This window comes from Jaculus jaculus, chromosome 10, assembly GCF_020740685.1.
Source record: "Jaculus jaculus isolate mJacJac1 chromosome 10, mJacJac1.mat.Y.cur, whole genome shotgun sequence".
Lineage (NCBI taxonomy): Eukaryota > Metazoa > Chordata > Mammalia > Rodentia > Dipodidae > Jaculus > Jaculus jaculus.
Genome location: NC_059111.1, coordinates 95,950,590 through 95,960,123, shown reverse-complemented (window position 1 = coordinate 95,960,123; position 9,534 = coordinate 95,950,590). Strand labels below are relative to the sequence as shown.

Genomic DNA, 9,534 nt, shown 5'->3' with positions numbered 1-9,534 from the left:
AAAATGATATAAGAAATAATGGTGGCAGAAAGAACATTACCCTATTTCCAGATCTAACGTTTACCAGCTAGCTGTATGATAATGTGGAAAATTTTAGTGCCTTCAAACTTCAGTTTCCCCTTTTGTAAAACTGGGGTAATAATATATTCTGCAGATAGCAGGCACATGACTGTGTAGGTGAGACCCTCTATGAGGTTCTCAGCAGAAGTTGATTCATTCATTCTTTCTCTCTCTCTTTCCTTTTTGTGGTATTGGGAATTGAACTTAGTGTATCAAGTATGCTAGGTGAGCACCCATTACTGAGCTAAATCCACAGACTTTTTTTTTTTGAGACATAGTCTTACTAAATTACCCAGGCTAGCCTTGAACTCACTCTGTAGCCCAGGCAGGCATGGTTTTAGTCTGTCATCCTCCTGCCTCAACCTCCTGGGCAGCTGAAATTGTTATCCTCCTATGCTACCACACCTGGTGACTTTTTCATTTAACTTGACCTCAAAACTCATTTGGCAAATATTATCCATGTAGATATGACATCTAGGCATTGGTGACAGTATTTTCAGAAGATAGAATAAAACAATCCAGGTAGAATTGTCAAGAACTAATGAGGTTTTGATATTTCACCCTTATGAACCAACAAGTTAAACTGGGAGGGTTTGAATACTGGCAACAGATAAAGTCTCAGGTCCAAGATGAAGGACTTCACGATTCCCAGGAATTTCGGTGGCCAAAGCCTTCTAGCGGGAGCACCAATCTGAACGGTAACCCACTCCGGTTCAAAAGCACCGAAGACTGTGATTTATGCATTTCTAAACCCAGAACAAGTTTTTTTTTTTTTTTTTAACAAAACATTTTTTATTGGGCAGCTTGTCTCTGCGCCCATTTTAGATACATCATTATATGAAACAGTCTTTCCCTTCTCATTAAGTAAACAAGTCTATATAAATATAAATACACAATTTACAGTGGTATACTTTAGTGGTTGAGAACCAAGGAGCAGGAGTCAGCTTGCCCAGGCTCAGGTCCCAATTTCACCCAGAAGGAGGAGAGACCATGGACAAGCTATTTCATTCCTTCTGTGAAATGGAGATAATAATAGTCTCTACTTCATAAGATGCATGACTTGATAGAAGGTTGTAATCCATATAAAGTGCTTAGGACACACGGCTTACAATAAGTGCTAGCTGTTATTAATAGTCTGTATTTATGTCATCCTTTGGTATGGCTTTCTTTCCACGTGGAGGGCTTTTGAAATGTTTTCTGTACAGAAGCTAGGGTTTCAGAAGAAATTCGCAAGCACTTATGATGGCTTTCCAGTTTTCCTGTGCCTTAGCACAGGCCAACTTTAGAGTGGTCTCCCTAGGTTAGCCAAAGGTGTGCTTTCTGGGAACATTCATATAATTATCAGCAAGCTTTCCACCCATTACAAGAAAAATGTCTGCATTCCAAATGATGGGCAAGGGGCTAGGGAGATGGCTTAGCAACTGGAGATGCTTGCTTGCCACGTCTGCACACCTGAGTTTGATTCCCTAGCATTCACGTAAAGCCAGACACAAAATGATGCAGGTGTATGTGATCCCAACAAAGAAAGAGGAAGGAGAGCACACAGACACTTGGACATTGTCCTCTGACCGCCACATGTGCACCATGGCACAGACACACCCACACGCATGCACACACACACACACACAGGTATGCACACATGCACACATACACATAAATGATAAAAAAAATTTTAAGGATACAAGCACTGAAGGGAGTGAAGATAATTGCATTTTTTGGATTGCTATCTATAAATAATATCTTGTCTGCTTTTTAGTTTCAGCCAACCAAATGGTTAATTAAATTTGTAACAATCCAAAATATAAATCTCTATATTAATGTTGTCCTAGCCTTTTTAAAAAAATTTTTTTTGTTCATTTTTATTTATTTATTTGAGAGTGGCAGAGAGAAAGAGAGAGAGAGAGAGAGGGAGAATGGGTGTGCCAGGGCTTCCAGCCTCTGCAAACGAACTCCAGACGCGTGCGCCCCCTTGTGCATCTGGCTAACGTGGGACCTGGGGAAGCGAGCCTCGAACCGGGGTCCTTAGGCTTCACAGGCAAGCGCTTAACCGCTAAGCCATCTCTCCAGCCCATAGCCTTTGTTTTTAATTAGCAAAATATCCAGAAGTAGTCAGTGTGCGCAGAGAGCAGGCATATGCCTCAGTGAGCCTTGCCACCTTCTCTCCCCTTCACCGTCGCTCCCAGGAGGCGCGTGACATGCGTTGAATGAGACTGGTCCGCGTTTCGCTTTCACTGCTGGTGTCTTATCTGCCTCTGTGAGCAAGACAGCATGGACATTAGGACTTCCCAATTGGGCTGTCCGAGATTACCATCACTACACCGGTCCAGTGGATGGTGACTCTGCTGCTGTAATGTGCATACGGGACATCACACACTTGTAATGTGTGTAACCCATGGAACACATGCGCAGCAAACCTTAGTATGAATTGGTTACAAACCTTGATTCATCACTTGTGACAAATACACCACACTAATGCAAGATGCTAATACTAGGGGTCACTGGGAGCTGGGAGGAATATATGGAATTCTCTCCATATTTTTTTTTTTTGCTCTATTTTTCTCTAAGCCTAATGCTGTTCTAAGAAAATGAGTCTAGTATATTATGTTCTATAACTTATAATATATAACAGAGGTAACATATAGCAGATAATTTTAATAGACAATATCTAATCTAATCTATTTCTCTCTCTCCATATATATATACATGTATATATATCTTCATTGGTCCAACTTGTTTTGAGAGGTAGTGTAATAATGCTACTTTGTTAACAACAATCCAAAAAACGTTAAAATTTTCTTTTAGCTCATTTGACATCACTTTGGTGGGAAAAGGCAAATTCTAGGATTCCCTCTTCATGTCATAGGTCTCAACCACCCATGCTGACAGTAAATACTGCTCCTCCATAAAGATAATAACTTGATGACATCAACAATGAAGTTTTAAAGGCTTTATTTTATTTATTTGAGGGAGAAAGAAAGGAGAAAGAGAGGAAGAGAGAGGGCATACGCCACTGTAAATAAACTCCAGATGCATGCGTCACCTGGGTCCTGGGGAATTGAACCTGGGTCCTTTGGCTTTCAGGCAAGCACCTTCACTGCTACGCTATTTCTCCAGCCCCACAATGAGGGTCTGAAAACACTGTCATCTTCTTAATGGCACACTCACTCGGCCTATGAAACTGTTTGAACTCTGATAATGACTTTGATGTGACCTATTCCATCTCAGGCTTTTCTCCAGTATTGTTTTCATGCTGCTTGTACAACTAACTTTTTTTTTTTTTTTTGGCCAGTGTAGTAAAACCTGATCTAAATACCCAAAAACAACAACAAAAAAAATTCTGTTATGCACATGTCAAAAGTTTTACAAAGAAATAAATCTTTCTCATATTTGCTGGATGGATTTATAGTACTAAAGCAAGCAAAGCTGATCTTACCCACTGGAGCTGTAAAGATTTTACAAAATTAAGCACCTTGGGTGATAGTTTTGGCATTCTGCACTGGGCTCTTGTCAGCTCGTGGCAGTGGCTGTATTTTTATAGCAGCCAGTTGCATTGTTAATCACAGAATGATTCACAAAGCTTCCCCCCGCGGTGTGTTCCATTCTCTCTGAGCACATCTACATTGAATGATGCTGTGAATTTTTAGTTCATATTCTGTTTCCTAGAGATGGTAAGATGCCAGTAATCTTATTTTTATCCTCATTATAGTGTGTATCGAAATACCATTGTATCTTGGCAGGCATCATAGAACTATTTGCAAATTTTTGCTGCATGAAGTACATCCAGTAACTTTTTGGAACCATAAAAGGTGAACCCCAGTGACAAATTACTATGAATGCTGTTCTTATCTTTGCATGACTTTATGAAAGAACTTTCTACAAATGAATTTTGTTTTGTTAACAGGTATCTCATTTAGGTAAGATTTGCCATTTTGATCTTGATTCACTTGCTTTTGTTATAAAACATAATTATTCGTCCCTGTAGGGAGAAGATGAATAATATCAACATAAACTCTCTCACACGTAATATATGTACATAAAGCTACAGAAGGAAAGAAAATGGAAAAACATAATGTATTAAACTATACCATCACTATGCAATGCGCTACATATTCACTTGCTATTTCACACATGATTTTTCACCCCAGAAGATAGCACAGTACTGAGCACATGAGTCTCAACCTTTCTCACGATGAAATGGGAAAACATGGTCACTCACATGTTAATGGACTGTATATCCTTGTAATAATTCACCTTAGGGGATGTTCATGGGACTAAATTTAGAAATCGATCAGGTCAGAGCCACAAACTCTGTTCAAAGATGCATCAATAAAACCTTTAATGATATACACAGAGACATGAAGAGAAATGCTATGTCCACAACAATGAGACCACTGTAGTGGTGGTCTGCAGTATGCTAAAACCTGGTGCATGTCAAATTAGAGCATGTGTTTCTTATCATTGTTTCTTTTTAGATAGCTGAAATGCCCACATCTAATCTTTTTTTTAAAAAAAAATTGTTTGTTTATTTATTTATTGGAGAGCGAGAAAGAGGCAGAGAGAGAGAGAGAGAGAGAGATAATGGGTGTGCCAGGGCCTCTGGCCACTGCAAATGAACTCCAGACACATGCGCCCCCTTGTGCATCTAGCTAACGTGGTTCCTGGGGAATCGAGCCTCGAACCGGTGTCCTTAGGCTTCACAGGCAAACACTTAACCGCTAAGCCATCTCTCCAGCCCCCACACATAATCTTAAAACAGAGCTAGAGTCCTGTACATCAGGAGTATTTGCAACAAAGCAAATGACAATGTCTTGAGGGAAAGACAGTGGGCCAAGCAATCAGAACAAATGACCCCCCTCTCTCCAAGGCAAAAGTGAAACCACAGATGGTGCCAGCTCATAGAGGAGCAGAGAAAAGTGGCCTGAGAAAAGAGAGAAGCATGAGCCCAGGGGAGTCCATGTGGGTAGAATCCTCTAAGCAAGAAGTGGACTGACTCTAGAAAAGGGACCTGAAAGGAGGGAGGAACGCCTTCCCACAGGAAGGGCAGGTTGGCTGGAGATGAAGGAAGATGTCGGAAGATGGCTTTAGTGTATCACAGAATGGGACCCTCTTCCCATGTCAAGAAATTTCTTATCTCAGCTTCTTAGAGTCATATGAAAAGATCCTGCTGTTTCCATTTATTTCCTTTCTGTTTTCTGGATTTGATTAAGGCGGGCATCTATTTTTTAGGCAACGGGTGTACTAAGGACCATCATTTCATGAAAGGTCTCACCTGGGATCGCTGTGGAGCTATGTGACTAAAAATCCAATGCGCTTCCCTAACAGCTGTTAAGACTTTAGTATACTAATTTGGGAGAGGGGTGAGTCTCCAGAGAATGTAATTATATTTTTTTAAATTTTTTTGTTCATTTTTATTTATTTATTTGAGAGCGACAGAGAGAGAAAGAGGCAGATAGAAAGAGAGAATGGGCACTCCAGGGCCTCCAGCCACTGCAAACGAACTCCAGATGCGTGCGCCCCCTTGTGCATCTGGCTAACATGGGTCCTGGGGAATCGAGCCTCGAACCTGGGTCCTTAGGCTTCACAGGCAAGTGCTTAAGCACTAAGCCATCTCTCCAGCCCCAGAGAATGTCTCCAGCCCCAGAGAATGTATATTATATCATATGTTCTACATTCATTTAAGTTTTTTCTTTGTATCATGCCTGTTAACATTTCCCAAAGCTCTAGTTCCATAAAACACACATTCTAAGAAATACTGCTTTGGGTAACGCTCAGGGTCTCTCAGAGGCCCCTGCCTCAGTCCCACACAGCACGTAAGGCCCACATGTCTTCTCCTCTTCTCCACTATCAGAAGGAATTAGATGTAGGAGAGTCAAAGAATTGTTTTGGAAGATTATTTCCCAAACTGAGATAAGCTGGAAGGATTAGAACTTAGGTAAATGGAGTTTGTTCATTTTTATTTATTTATTTGAGAGCAACAGACACAGAGAGAAAGACAGATAGAGGGAGAGAGAGAGAATGGGCGCACCAGGGCTTCCAGCCTCTGCAAACGAACTCCAGACGCGTGCGCCCCCTTGTGCATCTGGCTAACGTGGGACCTGGGGAACCGAGCCTCGAACCGGGGTCCTTAGGCTTCACAGGCAAGCGCTTAACTGCTAAGCCATCTCTCCAGCCTGGTAAATGGAGTTTGAATTGCAGTAGAAATTGGCAATTAAGAATAGATCCTGCTTCCGGAAGCCTCGGCTTACCGTAGAGACGTGGCCAAGTCCCAGAACCACACTGCGCACCACCAGTCCCAGACATGGCACAGAAATGACATCAAGAAGCCCCGATCCCAAAGATAGGAATCTCTTAAGGTGGGGGGGGTCGACCCCAAGTTCTCGAGAACATGCATTTCAACCAAAGAAGCACCACTTTAAGGGCCTGAGGAAGATGCAGGCCAACCAGGCGAAGGCGATGAGCGCTCGCGCCGAGTCTGTCAAGGCCTGCAAGGCCCGGCAGTCCTGGCCCACGCGCCCCCAGGGGCCCGGGCGCAAGCTCAGCCGAGTCGCCTTCATCGCCCACCCCAAGCTGGGGAAGCGTGTTCGTACCTGCATCACCCAGAGTCACAGGCTCGGCCAAGCACAACCCAAGGCCCAGGCTGCAGCTCCAGCTAAGGCCCCGACCCAGGCTGCACCTTCGGCTCCAGCTCAGGCTCCCAAAGGTGCCAAGGCCCCCCAGTAAGCCTGTCCGCCCACCAAGGCAAACACAGGTGGATTGGCGTGTCCCTCTTGGCTGTTTGCAGATGGCAGGTGCTCTGTACCATTTCTACAAATAAACTTATGGCAGGATCTGTTTTTTTTTGTTTTTTTTTAAAGATCCTAAATAAGTGTTAAATAGAGCTATGAAACAGGTAGGTTTGCATGAAGGAGGAAAAGGGAAAGAGAAAAAAAATGAACAAAAGAGCTACTTATTTCCCAGTACATCAATGAAATATTCTGGAAAATCTACAGAACTTTGTCAATGTGAAAAGTGGGTGTAAAGCTCTTTGGACATTTTTGCACATTTCACTCCAGTGGCATATACTTGAGTATCTGGTGGAGACTCAGTAAGTACTCGACTGAGAATGGTCTTAGGCCAAATCATAAGGTACATGAAGATAATTTGATTTGTTCCCCTCCCTCCACCTCTCTAGAGTTTTAATGCCTTTCCTCATTCTCTCCAGTATGGAAACCTCAGACTAAGGTATGCCTAATTCCATCTTAAAGGTCTCTTTCCCCCGGGTACTTGTTTGTTTAAATCCCGACCACACCTTAGCTAACAGGCTATCTTCGTGATGTCAGAGGGGGCTGCTCTGGACGTCAAAATCTCCCCCATGATGGCTCCAGTTTCACCATAGGAGAAATCCATCCCAGAGTTCAGAGCATGAACAGAGCTAAGTCAGCAAATCCCTAACCCATCATCTTTTTGTTTCTATTTCATTCCAGAATACCTTCCAAGAATTGTCCCTGGGAGCATATTTCCATAAGGACACCCAGCCCCTGAGCTCTAGGCTGTGTTGTGGGTAACTATGGTACAGGGGCCAGAGAGCAATGAGTGTATCTTGTTGAAGCCAAGGGGCAAGTCCTAGTGGCCAGGATGGAGTTGCCTAGTAACCTGGCATTTAGCTCCTGTCTCTCTCACCAATCAATATTCAAAGCAAGGTGTTTGGTTTGTGCCAAGACCAAGCCCAGACTATATACTTTATAAAGAAGATAGTGGGCTGGAGAGATGGCTTAGAGGTTAAGGCGTTTGCCTGTGAAGCCAAAGGACCTCAGTTCGATTCCCCAGGACCCACGTAAGCCAGAAGCACAAGGTGGTACATGCATACAGAGTTTGTTTGCAGTGGTTAAAGCCCTGGCGTGCCCATTCTCATTCTCTCTCTCTCTTTCTTCTTTCCTTCTCTCAAATAAAAAATTTAAAAAGAACTTTTTAAAAGATTATAAAAAAGAAAGTAATAGAAGTAAAAAGTGTATCCAATAAAGCAAAGAATTTCAGGACATGGTAAGATAATTCTGCTTTGTTGATTGGTTTTTGTTTTTGAGGTAGGGTGTCACACTAGTCCAGGCTGACCCACAACTCACTATATGGTCTCAGGGTGGCCTTGAACTCTCAGCAGTCCTCCTACCCCTGCCTCCCAAGTGCTGGGATTAAAGGCGTGTGCCACCACGCCCGGCTGTTGCTTGATTTTCCTGTGTGCTGAAAGGTAATTGTCCAAGCATGATTCCGGGTATTAAAGAGAAAATGAAAACTAGAACAAAGTCTTGCTTCACTTGTCTCTGGGGAATTTTCTCCCTCATCTGCTTTCTCCTTCCTTCCATCAATCCCTTCCTCCTCTTTTATTTTTTTTTTTAACTGGGTCCTTTTGTACCAGGCTGAGACATGGTACTTTATCTTAAATACATCCAATAATTCCTTTCTCACCTCCTGCTCCGACCTTGTCTGAGCATTCATCTTCTCATTGAATCTCTATTTTAGGCTGCTGGGGATCTGAACTCAGGTCCTCATACTTGCCCAGCAAAAACAGTTTACCACTTGAGCCATTTCCCCAGCCTCTAACCCCTTTCCTACTTGCCATGCATTACGAAAGTACCTTCTTTAATTTCCTACAACAACTCTATGAAGCAGACAATTTTGTTATATTCTTGTCCCAGCTAGAGAGGGTAAGGTTCAATGGCTAGCGTGTAACAAATGCCTCCAATCCAACGAGTGTGACCCCAGAGCTGGTGTTAATTCCTAGGCCAGAATACCCCCAAGCCCCAAGCAGCCTCCTGTCCTCCCGTGAAGGCCATTTGAGACTGGGAAAGTCCTCAGAAATAAGTGCTGTAGCTGCTTATGGATTCGCTAGAACTCACGGGACAACAGGGAAGCATGAAATGTCCCCTCAGAACACATCTTCAAGAGCACAGAGTAGGCAGGCAGGTGTGGATCCAGTATGACTCAGTGTGACCTGGCTCCTGAATCCAGGCACAGATCCCAGACTATCACAATGGGAATGAGCATTCTATTGTATCTTGCAATGATTTCCAAGGAGATAAGACTGTCTATGAAATGCTTTTGACCTATATTAAAAAGCCAGTTTCAGGACTGGAGAGATGGCTTAGCGGTTAAGGTTTTTGCCTGCAAAGCCAAAGGACCCAGGTTCAACTTCCCAGGACTCCTGTTAGCCAGATGCACAAGGGGGCGCATGCATCTAGAGTTCATTTACAGTGGCTGGAGGACCTGATGTACCCACCCCCCCCCCTCTCTCTCTCAAACAAATCTTTAAAAGTATTTTTATTTATTTATTTATTTGAGAGCAACAGACACGGAGAGAAAGACAGATAGAGGGAGAGAGAGAGAATGGGCGCGCCAGGGCTTCCAGCCTCTGCAAACGAACTCCAGATGCGTGTGCCCCCTTGTGCATCTGGCTAACGTGGGACCTGGGGAACCGAGCCTCGAACTGGGGTCCTTAGGCTT

The 9,534-nt window shown here is 43.3% G+C and overlaps 1 pseudogene; it reads left to right on the top strand.

Annotated features, from left to right (window-relative positions):
- Window positions 1-625: 625 nt before the first annotated feature.
- Window positions 626-6,780, top strand: LOC101598490 (annotated as a pseudogene).
- Window positions 6,781-9,534: the final 2,754 nt, after the last annotated feature.